General features: G+C 40.7%; 1 long non-coding RNA gene across 1 annotated transcript; it reads left to right on the top strand.

Moving 5' to 3' along the window:
• Positions 1–17203: 17203 nt before the first annotated feature.
• Positions 17204–21244, top strand: LOC111850839 (uncharacterized). The gene is made up of 4 exons (XR_002839890.1): positions 17204–17319; positions 19913–19961; positions 20080–20133; positions 20750–21244. It is a non-coding gene; the product is annotated as an uncharacterized lncRNA (long non-coding RNA).
• The last annotated feature ends 1199 nt before the right edge of the window (positions 21245–22443 follow it).

The following is a 22443-nucleotide window of genomic DNA, read 5'->3' as shown; positions in this document are numbered from 1 at the left end:
TAAATCCCAGAATGATCGAACGCAGACAAATGGCACCTGAAATAACAGTTGTCCTCAGCGATATGGCCCAACATTTTGCATCACAACCAGAGCAATTCGATTCTGTTTTTTTTTTCCTTCGACTCCGATCAATGAAAGGGTGCACTATCAAATGGAAAGTGGAAAGTTTGACTGAGGCTGAGTAGTCAGGCATTTGGTGTTTATCTCAGGTGCCGAGAAAGACCCCCGTGTACATTCAGTGAAAACAGCAAACTGATGAGATTTAGTATCGCCCTTTCCAAAATGGAAGCAGCGATGTGATTAGCTACACAGCTTACAGTTTACAGAGTGTACAGCCTGGTTTATTATAGTCATAATTCTTCCATGGCTGAATCATTTCTCTCAGTTTTACAGTGAAACATCTTAACTAAGTGTGTCAGAGCAGCTCAGCAGCTGAGACTTCAGGTCGTATGCTTTTCTCCTTAAGCACCACAGCACCGGCAGTGCAGAGGAGCCAATACCTTCACATGCACACTGGACAGCTAACAAATGAGGCATGGACCACAAGGCTAAAGGAGCAGTGATCGATACCTGATATGAGCAAGAAATGTGTTTCTGACATAGACAATCGATAATAATTAAAACGTCATAATGTCTCACCTACTGAGATAAGAATTTTTGACTGAGTTCTAATCTGTTGAGGCAACTGGGGTGTGCGTGTGTGCGTGACTGGTGTGTGAGTGTGCCCTGAGTTTGGTTGGCGTCCCATCCTGGGTTGTTCCCTGCTTTGCGCCTATAGCCTCTGGGATGGGCTCCGGACCCCCGCAATCCTGCATAGGACAAGCGGTTACAGAAAGTAGATGGATGGATGAGACAACTGGAATGAACATATTTTGCGCAGTGCAATATGAAGCCGACTTTCAACTGCAAACACAGTAAAGCACATACAAAGCAAACTGTACATTAACGTGGGTGGGGGCCAGACGTGCTGACTGTGTACTTTGGGGATTTCTTAGTAACTAACATATCTGGATGGCCATTGTTTTCACTGTTTTTTTTGAAAACCCAAAGACTACTACAAATTCATCTTACAAGTTTAAGTAAAACTTGATTGTGTAGACAGTGAGTAACATCAACTGTCATGTGGATAATGTCAAAACTTGGACAAAATTGAAAATATTATTACTTTTGAACCATCAGATCAAATTAATAATTTTATATAATCTGAAGAAGTACGGGCAGCACAAACTGATATTGAGGCAGTGCAGTTTGGTTGATTTTACTGTTAGGTCACTTCACAAATATCTACTAAAATCTATAACTATTGTTCTGCGCTGTGAAAACCTTGACTGACAACTTGCTGTAGATAAGTATAATAGAAGTATATACAAAATATTCAGAGCAGTAAAAAATGGTAAAGAACTGAATACAAAACTGACAAAACAAATGTTTATATCGAGATCAGAACCTAGCACATGCTCTTTGCTGTCACCTGCCATGCAGTGGAGCAGTCAGGTGACCTCATGGATCGAAATACAGTGCGCAGAGATGGCAGAAAAGTGCACTGCAGTATTCATTGAAATTCAAGTAGGATACCTGGAGGACTATTTTCAAGTATGTTTTCTCCCAAATAAGAGTACTGACACATGAATATGAATTTGCAGTACTTTCTCCCAACACTGGAAGCTAGATTAAGCTGTATGAGTGTGCAGGCATTTCAGATTCCGAAACCTTAATCGAAAGTTTCCAAGCAAGACCGCTATCAGTGGGCTGAGGAATTTATTGATTTAGGCCACATGTCACACCAGATGTGGACAGAGTCAGGTGAGGTGCCCACAGTGAAGTATTGCCAATTGCTGTATAAGATTGAGTTTTGTTTCCTTTCGCCTCCAATAAACGCAACTGGGCCTTGATGCCACACTTGCCGCCTCCGTGACCCGCTGCCTGTTTTGATTTTGTTTTTGTGTCCCCTTGTGCTGGAGCCAAAACAGTACATTAAAGTCACATGGTTGTGGTTTCCATCCCGACCTGAGCTTACACTGCCCCCGATTGGCCGACTGGGATTCAGAGCATCACTAAAATACTGGCCTTCTCTGTCTAACAGGACCCATATCCTATATGCAGGATGGATACACTGCCTACAGCTGGGACTTAATGCAAGTGTAATAAAACAATGACCTAATCAGAGGTGGAGATTTCAGTTCCAGAGAGTACAAATCCAGACCAAGATTTTGTTTCAACCAACCAGTTGAGTATAAAGAGTCACAGTCACAGAGTACTCAATTGGTTGGTTGAAACAAAATCTTGGTCTGGATTTGTACCCTCTGGACCTGAAATCTCCACCTCTGCATTTAATCCACAATTGGTTAAAACAAAAAGCATTAAAACAGGACGTGACAGTAGTTGCTCATTAAATGCTGACCGTAGACCAAATTTCCGATATTGGAATAAAATAATGAGTGATGTTGCATTCCTGTAATCTTGATGGTTTGGCCTAGGGTCATCAGGATAGATTTCTAAAGAAAAGAAGTCAGTCTTTTCTTCATCTTGATGACCCGATAAAATCAACTGAGTTTAATATTATCATAAGTCTTTAGCCGTGGTTCAGGAGAATAGTGATGTGGACATTGTCAACAACTAATACTGTAGGTGAGCTCTCTCTCGTACCAAACAGGAAGCAGCAAAGTGGGTACAGGATCTCAGGTAGGGTAGATTGGCTGGAGGAGACTCAGGGGAGGCTTTGGAAACTGCAGTTCTCCTGGACCGTGGAAAAGTAGGAGAAATTGGTGGAGTGAGTAAGAAATACAGTTCTACCTCATAACTCGAACTTAATCCGTTCAAAACTCCGGATTGAATCCTAAAAAGTTCGAGTTCTGATCGAATTTTCCCCATAAGAATTAATGGAAAACCAATTAATTGGTTTCCGCCCCAAAAAAATTACACCTAAATATGTTTTTCTTAGCATTTAAACACAAAATGAACTGGATAAAACAACAAATCTAAACAAATCTAAGTGCATTTATCAAAACAGTAATTTGTAAAGTAAGAAAATTAATGTATCCAAACAATGTGTAAAATAAAAAAAAAAAACAATGTGCCCTGACCGATCGTCCGCTCCTTCCGTGTGCCACGCCCCCTCATTAACCTTGTGTGGAATCCCCGTGTGATCAGCTGTTTCTGGTTTTTGTCATCTGTATTTAGTCCACGTTTCAGTTTGTTTCCTGAGTCTGGTCATTGTATTGTCCATCTGCGTTTTGCCTGCCTTACCTGTAATTAAACCCCGTATTCCCCGATACCCTGACGTCTGCGCCTTTGTCTCCGTTCCGTCCCCACTGGACACGACAATATTATTATAATTAAATGTATTAATGGTTTGTTATTAATATTAAAATAATTAACAAGAAATCTTTATTTTTAAATGTATTTTATTATATAATAATAATTACTGTTACTGTCTGTCATTGTCTAAATGTATTTTTACTGTCTAAATATATGTATTCAGCTAGTGTAAACATGCACGACGCTATCACAGCGAATGCGAGGCTGAGACTGAAGCGTTACCCTTTGTTTCCGCTGAGAGACGTGTCGCGTGACTCATTCCCCCACGCGTACAAGTTATCTTAGGTCAGCGTTCACAGTTTGACTTCTGAGATTCAGATCAAGCTCTAGATATATTTTTTTTCAAACTGGTTGGTTCGCTTTTTAGAAATTCGAGTTCTAATGAGTTCAAGAACTGAGGTACCACTGTGGTAAGAAATGATCTCAAAAGGAATCTAGTTGCTGTCTTGCAAATAGTGACCCTGCAAGATCCCCAGTCTTTGCAAAATCATATTCTGTGACAAAAAACCCTGTGACTAATGACACATAGTCTTTAGATGTGAGCTGATGTCAGATGTTACTCTTCAAAAAGTCCTTTCAATGTCTTCTAGTGTATGTCTATCATTAGACATTCTGCAAGTAACTGTTACACAATGGATGGCTGCTGTTTCAGCACTTTGTAGAAAATTCAGTTAATGTAATGTAATATTTTCATTTTACATGTAGTAACACATAGCAGACAGTGTAAGATACAGGAAGCAGTGGCACAGATGTTTCAGTGGTTTTATTTATTCAAAAGGTATTTTTATCCACCCATCTATCTTGCAGCCATTTACTTCGGCTGGGAGCCCAAGCCAGGCAGCAAAGGGCAACTGGCCGGGTCCCCACTGGACAGCGGTTCACTGCAGGGATCACACACACACACACACAGGTTTGCAAGTATGTCTGAGTTTTGGCATTTTTAGTGTTTTGATTGCATTCACTGCTCATTGTGGGGGCCTGGTCCCCACAATGTCAAAATCACAGGTTTTCATTACATTGTGGGGTACATTTGGCCTCCTTAATGTAATATACATATAAACCTAGTCCACACACACACATACACACACACACACACACACATACCCACATTTGTATTCATATCTTTGTGGGGACCGTTCATTCATTCCTATGGGAAAAACCGTAATCCCAACAATGACAACCTTAACCATAAGCAACCAGACACACGCACACACAATGGGCAATTTATAGATGCCACTTAGCTTAAATGCTTTGCTTTGTATTGTACAAAGAAACTCACACAACACAGGAAACTCCACAAACACCAGGTAAAAGGGGGATTCCAGCCCCCAATCTGGAGGTGCTGCCCCACCAGCCACCTGCATATGTCAATGCAGAATGTAAAATGAACCAAAATGTAAACCAGGATAAGATACTGTGTTCCTATAGAATAAACCAAGAGGCGTGCGTGCACATGTGTGTGTGTGAGTGTGTGCATGCGTGTTTAAATGTGCTCCGGCATGTGGTTCAGGAAAGAATTGCAAACGAATGCAAAAGGATGCCCATGATGTGCATGTTACACAATCACGCCTCATACTACCAGCATAGTTTGGCGGGCATGTAAAATGATGCTGGTCCAGAAATATTTGAAAATAGAGTCATTTTAAGATCATCCATGGGAAAAAAACATGCTCTGTAAACTGCTTATCTATTTTCAACTTTTACATCTATTTTTCCCCTCCAAGGAAAATCCAATTTTCATCACCCTTCTTTGAGGGTCTCCCATGAAGGGCCTGTACGGCCTGCCAATCGCACAATCAGTCATCATTAAAACATCCAAAATATCATATTTTAATGGTGGTAATTATACCTAGTGTTTTTAAATTGGCTGTTAATAGAATGCAGTCGCAATTACTAAACCGATAAACATGCATTTTTGTGGAGTATCTTCAGAGGGACCAATTATCTGCATTATCTTAAATGTATGAAGTCTTGCTCTCTGTGTGCAGAGAAGGCCTCTTCGAGTCCAGGTTCCCTTAAGCAGCACAGCTGTGCTTATATGCAAAGCAGTACCTTTAGTAACCCATGTGTTCCACCAAATACAGGGCCAATAGCTACCTCGCTGCCTGCATAATTCATGAGCAAGGAGCCGACCGCGTTCATTAAGCCGGGCGCAGTGCTGACGTGTCCTTGAGGACCCGACGTGCGGCCGGGGAGCTGCCTGAGCTGACGAAGCAGGGCCAGCTGAACGGACACAGGGCCGTCTGCAGCCTCCTGCATGACGACCCTGAGCAGCTTTGCAACCCGACGTTAAGAATTACAGCACTGAGGAAACGACCAATTACAAGCTCTCATGGGGCTTCCCTGTATTCTAAAAGAGTAAGCAGACAGAAAAGTACATGCTTGTGATGTAACTTTCAAGATCTCAGGCCTCAAAATGTTGGGTGAGCAATTATTATATGAAAATCTCCCATAATGCTCTGATGCAAGTAATGCTAGAGAGTATTACACACGGGGGTGAGGCTAGAAATTTTATGTATTCAAGAGCCCGCATAATGTGCTGACCCCCCCGAATCTGCCAGGGTATCCACGCCCCTCTGACGCCCCAGATTACATCTAAAGGCTTTACCGATCCCAAACACAGAAGGGCTAATACACACGAGTTGTTAATCACCACTTAATTTGTTAATTACCCAGGCTATGCTATTTTCATATTCCATTTTTTATCGCCCTGTATTACTGCGCAGTTTAAATACCAAGATACTGTACATTATTACTGCAGGAGAGCAGTTCAATGTATATAAAATGACTTGAATTAATGCTGAAAAATAGCTTTGTAAATGTTGCCATTAAAAATTGTCGTAAAAGTTTTTCCAAAGTCTTTCCCATCTGCTACGCAAATTTAGCTGCAGAGGGATTGTCATTTTATTCAACATACAGCACTATAACATTTCTAATAAATCAGAGACAACTCACAAAATATAAATATGTATGCATGTATGTATGTAAGTATGTGTATCTGGTTATTTATGGTTAAGGTTATGGATTAAGCAGGGGATAATGGATGGATGGATGGTTAAGGTTAGGGCTGCATAGGGGCTAAGGTCATCATATTGGGATTAGGGTTTTTCCCATAGAAATGAATGGAAAGTCCCCACAAAGATGAATACAAATGTGTGTGTGTAGACTTACAGGCTTGTTCATGACCTGCGGACTGGCTGTGTATATTTTTGGAGCTGGTGGAGTGTTATTTATCTCATTATTTAGGATGATCCAGAGAGGCATGTGGTGTTTTTATCGGTGCTGATGCACAAAGGGGAAAAAAATAATGATCATTGTGTTTTATTCAAATTATTTTACACTATTGTTTTAAACACTTTAGGAAGACTTGCATTGACTTTATTCCAATGTCTCAGAGAAAGTCCTAGAATGAATCAAATGACGGATATATGTGGATTTCTAACATTATATATGTATGTTATGCAGTATGTTATGTATGGCACCTTTCGACCTTGGCTATGAGCTTTCCTGGGTTAGCTGAATAGCATATCATGGATCTTCTGCTCCTCTGTCTCTCAAAACCAGATCATGGGTCCCGCCGTTATCGCGTGTCACACTTCATAGCAGACCCACATCTGCCGGTTTGCCATCAGCCGCATGCTCTGCGTGTAAAAACAGAAATTGCCCCGGCCTCGATCCCCTGCCCTGAGCCCCCCCCCTGCACTCATGGAAACTCCCATTTCATGCACAATTGAAGTTAAACGAAGTCATGGTCAGTCCTGCTTCTGGTCTGCCTTTGTTTAACCATTTGCAGAAGAAATGATTTCGGGGCTATTTTGATTTAAATTAGATTTGAAGGTAGAATTTTTCCTCAGGAAACCAGAGCTTTGCCAATGCCTGTAACATGCAGAATCACACATGCTTGTGTCATTTTGAAGGCACATTGACACTCTCATGGACACATCCACACTCAGACATTGACATGTCATCTCTAATTGTTACTGAACAATTTCAGGTTCTGTCGCACTGGTGTTGGGCAGCACACCTTGTGTCATTAAGTGACTCTAGTCAACATGATGCGTACTAGATCAGGGATCTCCAACTCCGGTCCTGGAGAGCTACCGTCCAGTAGGTTTTCTATCATACCCGGCTTCTGATGAGCCACACCTGTTCTCAGGTAAATACCAGGAGCAGGTGTGGGTCATCAGAAGCCAAGTGGGACAGAAAACCTACTGGATAGTAGCTCTCCAGGACCGGAGTTGGGGACCCCTGTACTAGATTCATGCAATGCATTGTGACATATTTCCTTCCTACCTCTTGCACATTCCTCTGTCCTCCACACTCTGGTCACATGTTTGCATGTTTGAGTTCTCATTGGCCACACGGATACGTTACATTCTGCTGCTTTTTTGCCTGTGCATTAACCATTGCTGTTGCCATGACCAATCTCTGTCACTTGCCACACCCAGGCCTACTGTCACTCCCCCCCCTCCCATGAGCGCCCTCTTCAGGCCAAACTGGGAATGCTTGTCCAGGAGTCAGCACTTCATTTTTCATGTGTGGTGAGTTGCATCCTTTGCTCTCAAGGTTAATACCAGCAGAGATGAATTACAAAGTAAGCCCCTAATTTGGTGCCCTGATTTTATGAAGCTGGGGCCTCTCTGTCCCTGGATCAGTACTATCTGGGCTGTTTTAGTACCGACTAATGCCAGCTATTCTAAATGGCCCTCATATTTTATTGCAAACGGAGCCAATTATCAAAGACCTTGGCAGGGTATATTTACCATTAAATAATTATAACTGAACACAGGCATTTTTTGTGCAGAGAAAGTTTATAAATTAACAAAGGAGTAAAAATTTGATAACAGTAATAATTTTGTTTTGTCCTACTGAGACCACAAACTTTTATAAGGCTGATTACAAACGTTATTTGTGTTACATAAAACAAATGCTTATTAGCTTACACAGCAAGCATGAAACAGCATTTTGTGTTTTTTTTTTTGGTAATTTAAGCAATAATCCATCCATCCATCCATCATCCGTAACCACTTACATAAATTTGAAACAAACTTTATTTTGGAGATTCTTAGTCATATGAAAAAGGTTTATGAAAATATATTATTAATATTTTTAACTTTCACCAGCTAATTAAATAATAAATCATATTGTAATAATTGCAGGAGTCAACTCAAAAGTTGTTAGCAAATATATAATATACAATATATATAATATACATAATTAATACTAAAAAATTGTAAGGTATTTAATATGATTTTTAATTTTTTAACCATTCTGAATGGCTATTCATGAAGTTATAGTGACAGAAATCTGGATGTTGACCTGGGAGGTGTGCACTTCAGGGCTGGGTACACACAAGATACAGGCCCATCCATCCATCCATCCATCCATCCAAAGCACTACATTCAACCCAGGATTGTAGTGAGCCTGCAGCCTACCCCAGAAGGCAGAGGACACAAAGCAGGGGACATACTGAGCAAGTGACACCTAAAATAAATCTAGTTGGTTACAATAATTATAATGAAACAATAATAATAATATTCATAATGTCAGATTTTGTTGATAGGCCAAGCAGTAAGGACCGTACTTAACATTAACAGAGAACAATATAGGGTGATTAGGCAAAATAAATAACTAAGCATTTACCTGAAAAGACACTGCATTGGAAATAAAATCTGTGTAAACATCCCCCGTGTAAATGCCCACTGCACCTATTTTTTACAATGTACTGTATGTGCAAATCCTTATGTAATCTATACACTGGTTTGTCTTGTGCCTGGGATCACAGAATGCATGTCAAAATGAAATCCGCCTTTGTGTGTCCTTGAAGGTTTTGATTGGCTCCCGTCAGCATCACATGTCAACAGCACAGGCCACACCCACCGGATACAGCACTGATTAAACAGCCACCCTGTCAGAGATGGGCGGGGCTTTCCTGCTTTTGTGGGATACCTGTCCAACACACGGCCTGGAACGCGATGGAACGTCGTCTCAGCCCCCAGTAAATCACTCAAGCTGGAGATCAGGGGCCTGTTTCACAACCTCGCAATCCTCTGAGTCCCCTTTCCTACCTGTCAGAGGGGGATGATTCATTTTTTTCGGCACATGGTGCTCGACAGGATGCATATGGCCAAGAGGACAGGTCACGACAGAGTCGGCATCTCACCATGTGACACTGCTGACATGTTGTACCTTTACGAGGGGGGGAGGGGGGCTTCTGGTGATGCCCTTGGTTTCCAATGGAAATGATGTCAGTAAACGGTACGGGGTCGTCCAACCTACCTTCCTGCCAAATGTCGGTGAGCCACCGCTACCCAAGAGAGAACAAAGCAGGTCAAGGAGGTAGCATGCAATCCTTCCTGGAGAGTGAATACGATTTTGTTGGAAAATTCAATCATCACAGTGTATTGGACATACAGATGGACCTTGATTTTTTCCACTTGGGACTTTTTCGCATGCCTGTCCTGAAAGCTGTGGCTCCTGCTGGATTTTGCGTGAAAAGAACGGCCCTCATTTTTTTTTCTTCTGTGTCACTTCTGCCTCAGTCAATTCTCGCAACTAAAAAAATGATTTTCTCATTTCTATTTGTCATGGTATATTGTGTTTTCCTTTGAGAAAGAAGCTTCAGCACCACACCATCCCTCCAGCTTAGCATCTCCACATTTACATCGCCTTAGCCCTCCACGTGTGAGCAGAATTTACAGGGTGCGTGCAACTACACCACCGACAGCTAGCATGCTAATAGGCTAAAGTTTCCGTTAATTAATGCATGATGCTGCCTTTGTCTAACTGGACATACAGTCAAAACAAGTGAGACATTGCGCATATCGCAGCCAATGCCAAGGTCAAGCCTTGTATTTGGATAATAATACAAATAATAATAATAATACAAATAATAATAATAAACGATAGTACTGATGCTTAGGAATCTGGAACCAATAAAGTAATGTCATGCTGTTCCAGTTCCACCAGTACTCTCCATTCTCTCTGGCAGCAATGTTTCCAGTTATATGACTTCTCTATCATCACTATCCAATGAAAATCACATAGGTCCACGTTTTGACGATTATGACTTTTTACTATAGAGGGAGTACGCCCATTCTCCGGTCTACTGATAACTTTGACCAATGAAAAGATGTCTTATGAAGCTATCTATTTACATTTTTTTATTAACTTTTTTTTAAATTTATGTTTGTACTAGCTAGCATTTGTATCAATGATGGTCATTTGTAAGGATTACCTTTTATCACTAACTTTAACAACTTATCGTTGATAGCCAGAAAGCTAGCTAGCTAACAGCTGTGAATACATATGTATCTAAAGTGAGATTAGTTTGTATCATGTTGACCCTGACAAATTTGCTTGGCTGACAACAATCCACGTTAATTCATTTAAATCATTCAACCTTCCACTGATGGTTGAGTAAAGATAGGGTTCGATTTGTGGTGCTATCTGTGTCTAGTTGCATCGATTTTAGGTTTATTTTGTAAAGCAGCTTTTCAGAAATTTATTTTTCACGCTCCTGAAACAATGAAACAATTTTAATATAAGCTGCAGTCTGAGAGCAAAGCAAGTATTTGGAAAGTGTGTTGGACACTTTAGAAGGCACAGAAGATATGTACATTTCGGGGTTCAAAGGAGACTGTTTGTTTGCACAAAATTATGATTGATTCCTAATATAATAAATGAGGTGTCTAGTGCCGGGGGCCCAGAGAATGACCCGCAACACAACAATGCTAATGGGCCTTAATGATATCGTAATTGCTTCTTAAATTAAGCAATGAGGACACGCTGAATGTACAATGAAGCAGGAAACAACTAAAAGAATAAAAAAAACTCACCCTTCCTCTGCCTCATTGGGAATGGCTTGTAATAATAATTTTATGGCCATTGCTCACATGCAGCCTTATTAGGCAAAGTATTTACCAAAGTATTTGCAAACCTGCAAAGTGGATCTGGGGTAGAGTCGGACAGTCGAGGGCTTTATGCTCTCTTACTGCACCTTGGTGTAAGCTTTGAGAAGCCTTTTATCTCCCCTGGGGCAGTGACTGGGAGATCACGACAGGGAGGAGATTGCATAAATGTCCACCAGACCTATTGTTGGACAAATACATTTAATTCATTTGATTTGACTTTTTTCAATTGTCCGACTCAAGAATGTGTTTTTTTTTTTGAGTGTCATATCCAGTCTCATCTCAAGTATAAAAACTACTGTAAAGTGTTTGATTTTATATGCTGGGTACTATATATAGCATCCCTGACCCGGAGTAAGAAGAGAAGCGTGCATGAATTGAATGGGGCCTCTCCGCTCTCACGCTGATCACCGCAGGACAGGTCTTACAGTAGGGATCGGGGTTCGGTGGGGATCTGGGTCAGTCAGCTGGTGTCCTCTCTCCTCACCATGTACGGCTATTGGCTGAGTAGCTACACGGCCATGGAGTGACCTGAATGAACAAATGCGCATGTGCACACACACACACACACACACGCAGGTTTGTAATCATATCTTTGTGGGGACTCTCCATTAATTTCTATGAGCAAAACTCCAATCCCAACATGACGACCTTAACTCCTACCCAGCCTTAACCTTAACCATAAGTAACCAAACAAAATATGAGACTTTTGGTATTTTTATTTTGATTACATTCACAGATCTTTGTGGGTACCTGAAAAATGGTCAGAAATCAGGTTTTTTTACATTGTGGGGGACATTTGGTCCCCCAAAAAGTAATATATACCTAATCCACACACGCACACACACACACACACACACACACACAAATGCAGGAGTAAGTCTGTGCTGGTATTTCCACCTCCTAACATGTGGATTTCATTCGTTGAGGGATTGATCCATAACTTGAGGTAAATGGGTTAAAATTATTGCAGAATAAAAAGAAAAATAACCCATCCCTATCTTATTTCAGCAGTTTTCTATTTGATATGATTTAATTCACATCATAAAGTCAAAAGGAATGGAAGTCAAAAGGAATCCCTCATGGGAAATACACAGCTTACACATTTCTTGGGTAAATGCCTTTGTAATCTTTTAAGATGGTTCACTTATAGTGGAATCCAAAGCAATGCCCATAATGAAAGTGTCCCATTGCCCAGACCGCAGCTCCACATACCCCTGCATACCTCTCTATTCTATTTTCTTATTCCTGAGGTTTCATATTAAAAAGTAAGAAAAGGGAATAGGTATCCCAGATTACATATAATTCTGCTGAGTCAGTGACGAGGAGCGATCGATAAATCAATACAGCACATGGTGACGGCGAGCGTGTAAAGCACACTCCTCTACTGGGAACTACTGGACGAAAGAGGCACACAGTCACAAAGAATGTGCGGTAACTTACTGATTTAACACGTACGTCATTTTATTGATTTATAAGGACGTTCAAAACGGGGTGGCAGTAATCTAACCATAAACATCATGCGCATTCTGAATTTAATAGCTACAGAGAAGTATAAAATATATATTTATATACATGCACATATACTTTTACTGCACTGCGCTTGACAAACTGAACAGAGCCCGGTGGATTGCTCTCCCCAGTGGAAATGACTTTGCAATGTGCTTTAAAGAAGCACTCAGTGCCCAAGCCATAGACAAACCTATTGATCTCACTGTGTCCCTCATGCAGGAATACTCTCCACCAACACGCCCAAATACAGCCGGCTCCAGGGTATCTGGGGCGAACTCCCACTCAGTGCCCGTCTCCTCCTCCCATCCCACAAGGATGCTCAAAGTGCCTTTCATCTGTGTTTGTTATTGAACAGCTAGCTATGTTTACACAGCAGTGCAATATGAAACAGCCTAAGAGGTAAAGCCCGCTAAAAAAATGCTAAACAAAAATGCCCAATTTGAAAATTAACTGCAATGTTTAGATTTACTATTGGGTATGTAGTACGAACATATCAATTCATAACGTATTCTGAGAAACCATATGCTTAAGTCATGTTGTAGATGTGTAGAATTCATTCATTGATTCATATATTTTGTATAATATTTATATCAGGAAGCAATGGGAGCAAGTTAGCGAATAACCCAGGGGCCTTTACTACGAAGCGGGGTTACTGGCTCATCGGGGTAACTTGTCGGATTTAAGGTAGTCTGGGCAAAATGAAAGTGAACGAATATGAAGTCTATTTAAATTGTGGTACCTTAAATCCGATAAGATACCCGATAAGCCAGTAACCCCGCTTCATAGTACAGGCCAAAGGTCAGGGCAGCAACCAATCGCAGGGCACACACAGCATTCGCGCATATTCGCTCCTACCACCAATGCACTTTAGCATGTTTTGGACTTGATGGTATAATATATCTACAGAGGAAACATCCCTTTTATATGCATGTACAACATACATATTCTTTACTTACCAACACTAAATGAAGGACTTCTATTATGAAAGACTGTCCCCCTTCCACAGCCAATAGCAATGATGGCAGGTTAAACATGAGGCACAGCTCGATTAAATCCACGCCAGTGGAATGCTAGCTGCATCTCAAAGCAACAGGACATTATGTTCTTTCAGAATTATATATTCAGAAGGTACTAGTATTTTTGTGGAGGCATCTGTAATCATTTGGCCCCAATGGCAGCCAAAGAAAGGCACATCACAATGGATGTGGAGAAAACACCAATCCAAATACTTTACATTCATAAACATTTTGTAGTCCACCTTAAAATCTGTATGTAAAACAAATTTCTGACTCTAGGAGCCTGTGTTGTCTAGGACAGCATTTCCCAATCCGGTCCTTGGGGACCCACAGTCGGTCCACGTTTTTGCTCCCTCCGAACTCCCTGCCCGACAGTGCACATTTTTGTTCCCTATCGGGAGCTGGGAGGGAGCAAAAACATGGACTGTCTATGGGTCCACGAGGACCAGACTGGGGAACACTGGTCTAGGGATATTGTTTGCTATTTCTGATCTGGTGGGAGGTGATACATCGCTAAGGGCCTGGAAAAGGCTGCTGCTGCGGTATGATGAATAACTGACAGCTCCTACGCTGGGAGGTACCTGCTTTAGTGAAACACAGCTGACTGGTTGCCTTGTTAAGGATTAACAGTCAGGTGAGTGGATTCAGGAGATTTTGGTAGCTTGAGGTATGCTCCCAGTATATCGTGCTAGGCTGGTAATTTAGCTTGCCCCGTTTTGTTGAATTTAAATTTTTATTTCATTAAAGTGATCTTGATATAATTTTACATCCTCCCATCAAAAAAAATAAAAAATCCACTCCACATCTGTTAAAAATTGTGAAATGTCTACCTTTCCTTATCCCTTTTCCATATGCACACTCCTGACCAGACAAGATCCCTCTCAAATGGAAATATAAGAGTACACTGCTGCCACTATGTAATAACAAAACAACTCCTCACCTACAAACTTCAGCTGTTTTTCTAGTGTGCTATCTATCTATCTATCTATCTATCTATCTATCTATCTATCTATCTATCTATCTATCTATCTATCTATCTGTCTCTAGATAGTTCTAAATAATCTATAAATAACTGTATAAAAAATTATATAAAATAATAATTAAATAATTTAAATAATTTATGGAAACAGATAGATAGATAGATACCTTATGGAAATGTACACGTCCAGTAGCTCACAAATACAAAATACGACAATGCAAAAGAATAATAGGAAGAATAATGAACAAAATAATTAACAAAGCAAGTCCTTATTTATCCAGTCCTGCATAACAGAGAATTACTAAATCGTGTTAAATGTATGTTTTATATTCCAAACTCTTTTGTCAGGTTGAACAGATGGTCCTGCAGAGTTCGGTTCTCGAAACTCTCCTTGCGTTATTGCGAATGTTACCTCATATTACTTATTGACAAACAGAAGATTCACTGTGCAAACAAATCACACGGCTCAGTGAAATCAGTCTGTGAGCCAGATAGTGGCAGATTTACTGTCGCAGTTGTATATTCTAGCTGGTTACCTTTCATATTTATAGTTCTGCCCCTGAACCGGCCACCCCCAACCCAAAAGAATGCAACATGGGGCAAATATAGTTTTTAAAACTAAATAATTAGTCAGGTTAGGTAGAAAACCTCATAACTGGCTGTACCAGAGGGCTGGAGAAGGGAGCAATGTCATCAGCCATAGCTGCTTCTGTGTACTGGGGGGGGGCAGGGGTGCACTGGGGGTTTGTGTGTCGGGGGTGTGGGTGGCATGTGGCTTTCCTCATCACCTCTGCGTGCGCCACACCTGCAATCGATATTGGGATTGAATAGTGAGTGTCAGCAGACTGAGAGAAGCCCACCCCCCCCACCCCACGTTAGTCAGCAAACTGGGGAGGATGGGGGTGTGGGTGGGGGCGCACTTGACACTTTCTGACTCATTTGGCTTGGTGAATAAACACAAACCGTCCCAGCAAGTGTTTGATTCATCAGCCTGTGTGATGCTCTGTCCTGACCGACTAAAACCATAGCGAGTAGCAACAACTGATGCACTACACTTATATATATTATGCTGTTTGTACATACATACCAAACTTTTAATATATATATATATATATTTTTTTTTTTTTTGCTGGATCACTACTGATATTGTCCACAGAGAGAGAGAGAGAGAGAGAGAGAGAAGGAAAGGTTTGACCTAGGCCCTCTATGACTTAGCATTTTTTGCTAATTAGGAGAGAGGACATATCACCTTTCCAGAACCTTCCTTGCATGTGGAAAGGACTGTTAATTTGGCACCAGAGATGTTTAATGGGTGACATTTTAATAGTGAAACCGAGAATGGCTGGTGGGCAGCCCTCGGTCTTTTGAAAAATGAAATACAAGGAAGCTTTTTATCAGATGTGCCAGTAAAAGAGGTGGAAAAGGGGATTGATTTTAAAGCGAGACGCACAAGCCGACTGTGTGGACAGAGCAGAAAGCGAGCGGCTGTGTTTCCGCGTTAGCGCCTGCCACATCGGCCATCTCCACGTCCTCTTCTCCTGTGTTAATGAGAGTAAACAAACAGTCCTTTCCTGCTGCCTCCTGGAATTTAATTGGATTCATGTTACGAAGAGTGCATTTTAATTTTGTTGGGAGACACAAACTCTGCGTGCTCTCCTGCAGCAATCCTAGCATTTCCCAGTGTTTTACGTAACTGTCATCATCATATTTTGACAGTTGTTATCCTTCATTGTGATTAAAAGGCAAAATGTTTTATTGTACTGTACGTGAATGTTTTTTTTTTTTTGTTGTTGTTGTTGAATTCCAGCTTACTAGTCAAACTTAGTAGTCATAACTATATTCCTGTTAATACCATGAAGCTATAGATAGAGAATAACCACCCCTTCTCAGATTGATTATTGAGTGCCCTGTTATCAGACAGAAAAAAATGCTGTGGGTGATGGTTCTGGGTCTATGAACTGACTTAACATACAAACCAAAACATACAGTAACAGGCTATGTTTCAGGACACTGAAGAACATGCCTGTGAATTGATACAGGAAGTGACTTGCTTGTGCAATAAAGGTTCGCATTTAAGTGACACAAGGACAACACTGGTTCACACAAAAAACCAGATCACATTAGTTAATTGTGTCCATATGCCAGTAAGCAAACAATATGAACAGAAAAAGATATATTTTTAATATATCATGAATTTGAAGATTAAATTAACATTATATAATAAAGCATAAAAGAATAAGGATTTTAAAATATTTTTTATATTAACTTTTCACTCAAACAGAATATTTATTAGGTTACATATATTTAATATGAACAAGTAAAAGCACTAATAATAATGTGGCATGTTTTTAAACTGAATAAAATATTTAATTAATTTAAATAATTTTTAAAAAGCTGTATTTTTCCAATATTTTTTTTTAAAAAGCGTGACATCAGAGCACTTTAGAAACCGCACAGCAGCCTGGTTAAAATGATGCTGCGTTTAGTATTTCGGTTTAAACGTCCGAAGCGACGCGGCTCTCCAGCTCATTGCTGCAGTTTTCCTGCCAGAGAGAGGAAGCGAAATCTATCGCTGTTCCAACATGTGAGTTTACCTGTCTGCTCCCGAATCAGCGTCCCGATCACGCCTGAACCACCGCCTCCCCCCCGACTCCATTCTACTAATGGGAAGTTCGGCTCAGTTAACTGATTCGATCCTTTCGAACTGTCCGTTGTAATGAATCGATTCTAAAACCGATTCTATGATTCACTTTTTTTTCGTTTTTTTTTGCGCCTGACCATATGACTCAACGAATCATGGGATCGGATAATAAATCTGTCTCAAGGTTACGTTATTTGACTGAAAGATAGCGCTGGTGTTCAACAAAAATGTTCAGCTTGACTATTCACAATTAAAAAACAATATATAAAAAGCAGAAAGGGTGTCGATGCTGAATAAACACGCGTGTATATATAGTTCTTATGTTCTTTACTTAAGCCAAATTCATGTGCATGAGTATCAAAGACTACATCACAGTTAACTGCAATATTACCAATACAATCACACATACGCATACAATGAGCATGAGTAAACTTGCATACGTTGTTGTGTAAACGTCGAAGTCTTTGTTCTTTGATGAAAGATATAGTTTTATTATATAGAAATGCAATAATTTACTATTGTGATAAATGATGAAGAGCTGCGTTTATTTTATTCCTTTTAACAGCGTAACTGCATTTCCGCAATAAACGCCGCAATGGCTCTTGGGATCGGTTCGCAAACCGTTCGTTTGATGCAGGCCACTTACTCCAACATACTTACACTTGTTCCAGCAAAAAGTGACTCTACCAAATACTCATGTGTGCAGATCAAATTTGTAACACTGTACTTACAACTGTCATCTCTAAAACATTATAGATACCTTCATAATGCATTATAATAGTCGGTATTAGAATTAAGGAAATTAAGGGAAGTCTGGGTTTCCCTGCTGAGACTGCTGCCCCCGCGACCCGACCTCGGATAAGCGGGAGAAAATGGATGGATGGATGGATGGATAGAATTAAGGATGATTTGCACAGCATCATGAAGGTATCTAGTCAATTATTGATGAGAGCTTCATAGAGCATTCATAATGTATAATAAACATGCATTGGCGTAATTTCCAGGGGGGTTAGGGGGGTCATGACCCCCCCCCCCCAATAATCAGATCCAGCCAATATGACCCCCCCAATAATCATGTTTCCCCTGTAATGGGTGGAGACCTCGACCCCCCCAATGTTCCAGCCAAAGTTACGCCCTTGTAAACATGGCTATAATGTATTGTGTGTTATGGGAAAAACACATATATTTGGGTCAATACAGTGCTTATTGATTATATACACTCACCTGAAGGATTATTAGGAACACCTGTTCAATTTCTCATTAATGCAATTATCTAATCAACCAATCACATGGCAATTGCTTCAATGCATTTAGGGGTGTGGTCCTGGTCAAGACAATCTCCTGAACTCCAAACTGAATGTCAGAATGGGAAAGAAAGGTGATTTAAGCAATTTTGAGCGTGGCATGGTTGTTGGTGCCAGACGGGCCGGTCTGAGTATTTCACAATCTGCTCAGTTACTGGGATTTTCACGCACAACCATTTCTAGGGTTTACAAAGAATGGGGTGCAAAGGGAAAAACATCCAGTATGCGGCAGTCCTGTGGGCGAAAATGCCTTGTTGATGCTAGAGGTCAGAGGAGAATGGGCCGACTGATTCAAGCTGATAGAAGAGCAACTTTGACTGAAATAACCACTTGTTACAACCGAGGTATGCAGCATAGCATTTGTGAAGCCACAACACGCACAACCTTGAGGCGGATGGGCTACAACAGCAGAAGACCCCACCGGGTACCACTCATCTCCACTACAAATAGGAAAAAGAGGCTACAATTTGCACGAGCTCACCAAAATTGGACAGTTGAAGACTGGAAAAATGTTGCCTGGTCTGATGAGTCTCGATTTCTGTTGAGACATTCAAATGGTAGAGTCAGAATTTGGCGTAAACAGAATGAGAACATGGATCCATCATGCCTTGTTACCACTGTGCAGGCTGGTGGTGGTGGTGTAATGGTGTGGGGGATGTTTTCTTGGCACACTTTAGGCCCCTTAGTGCCAATTGGGCATCGTTTAAATGCCACGTCCTGTCCATGACCATGTCCATCCCTTTATGACCACCATGTACCCATCCTCTGATGGCTACTTCCAGCAGGATAATACACCATGTCACAAAGCTCGAATCATTTCAAATTGGTTTCTTGAACATGACAATGAGTTCACTGTACTAAAATAGCCCCCACAGTCACCAGATCTCAACCCAATAGAGCATCTTTGGGATGTGGTGGAATGGGAGCTTCGTGCCCTGGATGTGCATCCCACAAATCTCCATCAACTGCAAGATGCTATCCTATCAATATGGGCCAACATTCCTAAAGAATGCTTTCAGCACCTTGTTGAATCAATGCCACGTAGAATTAAGGCAGTTCTGAAGGCGAAAGGGGGTCAAACACCGTATTAGTATGGTGTTCCTAATAATCCTTTAGGTGAGTGTATATATATTTTAAAACTGAGGTAACATGGGATTTCACATGAAGAACATGAAACGTGTTTTTGGTGAAGATGTGTCCATCTTGAAAATTTCTGCCTTATTTCAATGAAGAGAATGACTAGACCGACCTACTTTGCAGCTTCAGTTCCATGAGGAGGGGGTAAGTTGAATATTAAAATCATATTTAGAGTGTCAAATTATTTGTGTGTCAAGCTAATGCATTTGTTAGAGTAACCCATTACCCATTTTGAACACTACACAAATCCTCTTCTTGGTAGGTTTCATTTCTGGGACACTGGACATTTGGCTTTTTGGGTCACACACATACACAGGTTTGTAATTATATCTCTCCATTCATTTCTATGGGGAAAACCCTAATCCCAACAATGATGACCTTAACCCCTACTCAGCCCTAACCTTAACCATAAGTAACCAAACAAAATATGAGACTTCCAACACTTTTACTTCTTTGATTGCATTCACAGATCTTTGTGGGGACCTGAAAAATTGTCCCCACAACGTCAAAAGAAAAAACAGGTTTTTATTACATTGTGGGGGACATTTGGTCCCCACAATGTAATATAAACCTAACACACACACACACACACACAGTTCCCACATTCAAATACCTACATTTAACAAACATGCTACAATTCAATTCTTGCAAGCCCAGAATACAAAAATGTATCCGGTGAAAAATATAGTTATAGTTATATCTGCATTAAATATTATTTGTAATATGATTCAGATCATTCTACAATCTGTGGATTCCCATTAAGTAAACATATCTCTAATGTACCACTTGTGTCACGCGCAGATCTTTGCTCTCTCAAATTGATAGACGCAATGCAGTTTATATTCTATATGCAGGTTATATTCTATTAAATTCTATATTTATGTCTATCGTTCTTTGCTTTGAGACCCTGATAACCCGAAATGTGTCACCAGGCGATAGCCATGACTTCACGGCGCCTTTCTCCGCAGCAGCGATTCCTCCGCACAGTAACATTCCCCCCGCAAGGCAACGGTGTCGAAAGGTCAAGAAGCTAACGCAGGAGATAATATCTGGACAGCTTCCAGATGTCTGCGGTGCAGATAGATGACTGCCATTACAGATCCGAATGGGTGATGCTCGCTGAAGATCAGGCAATAATGTGCACAGGTTTTGGAGAAAAATGTCTTTGTCTGAGGAAAGTGGCAGGTTTCCTCCTTCAAAGGGGACAAAGTGTTTCTCCATAGTTTGGTAGGATGTCACCTCCGGCAAAAGCTGTCCATGCTCCATGGGGGAACTACCTGCTGCATCGATACTTGATAAGCATGAGAGTTTTTAAAATACATACTGGATGCAGCGCTCAAAACACAGGAAACCATTCAAACCCTTTATCACAGTTTATTTTCTCCTCCACTTTACTGGGCTATTTGAATAAATCATGCAATTCGCAATACGAGAGTATTGGCTTTATTTGATCTGCTTATACAAGCATTTTGTGTAGTAAGCTGCTTTAGTACCCGGAAGCAAATCACTGATATGCAGATATGGATTTAATTAGCGAATGGGCTGATACTTGGCAGATGAAATTTAACACAGATAAATGTAAGGTAATCCATGCAGGGAGCAGAAATATACAGTACAGATATTTTATGGGTTCCACTGAAATAAAGGTAGCTGATTACGAGAAAGATCTCGGTATGTATGTTGATGCTTCCATGTCCCACTCTCGCCAATGTGGGGAAGCAATAAAAAAGGCGAACAGAATGTTGGGTTATATCTCTAGATGTGTGGAGTTTAAGTCAAGGGAGGTGATGTTACACTTATATAATTCCTTGGTAAGACCCCACCTAGAATACTGTGTGCAGGTTTGGTCACCATACCTCAAGAAGGACATTGCTGCCTTAGAAAAGGTGCAACGAAGAGCTACGAGAATGATTCCTGGTCTTAGAGGAATGTCTTACGAGGAGAGGTTAGCGGAACTGAATCTGTTCAGCCTTGAGCAAAGGAGACTAAGGGGGGATATGATTCAGGTCTATAAGATTCTAACGGGTCTGGATGCCGTTCAGCCAAATGACTATTTCAATATTAGTCTAAATACTAGAACTCGTGGCCATAAGTGGAAATTAGCGGGAGAACATTTTAAAACAAATTTGAGGAAGCACTTCTTTACACAGCGTGTAGTCAGAGTATGGAATAGTCTTCCTGCTATTGTAGTGGAAGCTAAAACCATGGGTTCCTTTAAATCAGAGCTAGATAAGATTTTAACAACTCTGAGCTATTAGCTAAGTTCTCCCCAAACGAGCTTGATGGGCCGAATGGCCTCCTCTCGTTTGTAAATTTCTTATGTTCTTATGTTCTTATTCGTAATTGGTGCAAATATAAACATTTCAAAAGCTGTCTCTCAAGGGAGCTCTCGTTTTGATTCGGTGGATACCGATGTTCTTTTTCTACATTGTATTTTGATAGCAGGATTGCTGAAATATGTACGACACTTGCTATACCTGCTACCCGAAGGTAATTTAATTTTAATGTTGTAGTAATTAACCTCCTGAGACCCTACGTCCTCATATAAGGACATCATTTTTGTTTAAAACTATTAATTGTTCATAAAAAATTATGTCTGGTTTTTATGTTTATGAGGTCCTACTAA

The sequence above is a fragment of the Paramormyrops kingsleyae genome, chromosome 20, assembly GCF_048594095.1.
Source record: "Paramormyrops kingsleyae isolate MSU_618 chromosome 20, PKINGS_0.4, whole genome shotgun sequence".
NCBI lineage: Eukaryota > Metazoa > Chordata > Actinopteri > Osteoglossiformes > Mormyridae > Paramormyrops > Paramormyrops kingsleyae.
This window is presented reverse-complemented; position numbering and strand designations above follow the sequence as displayed.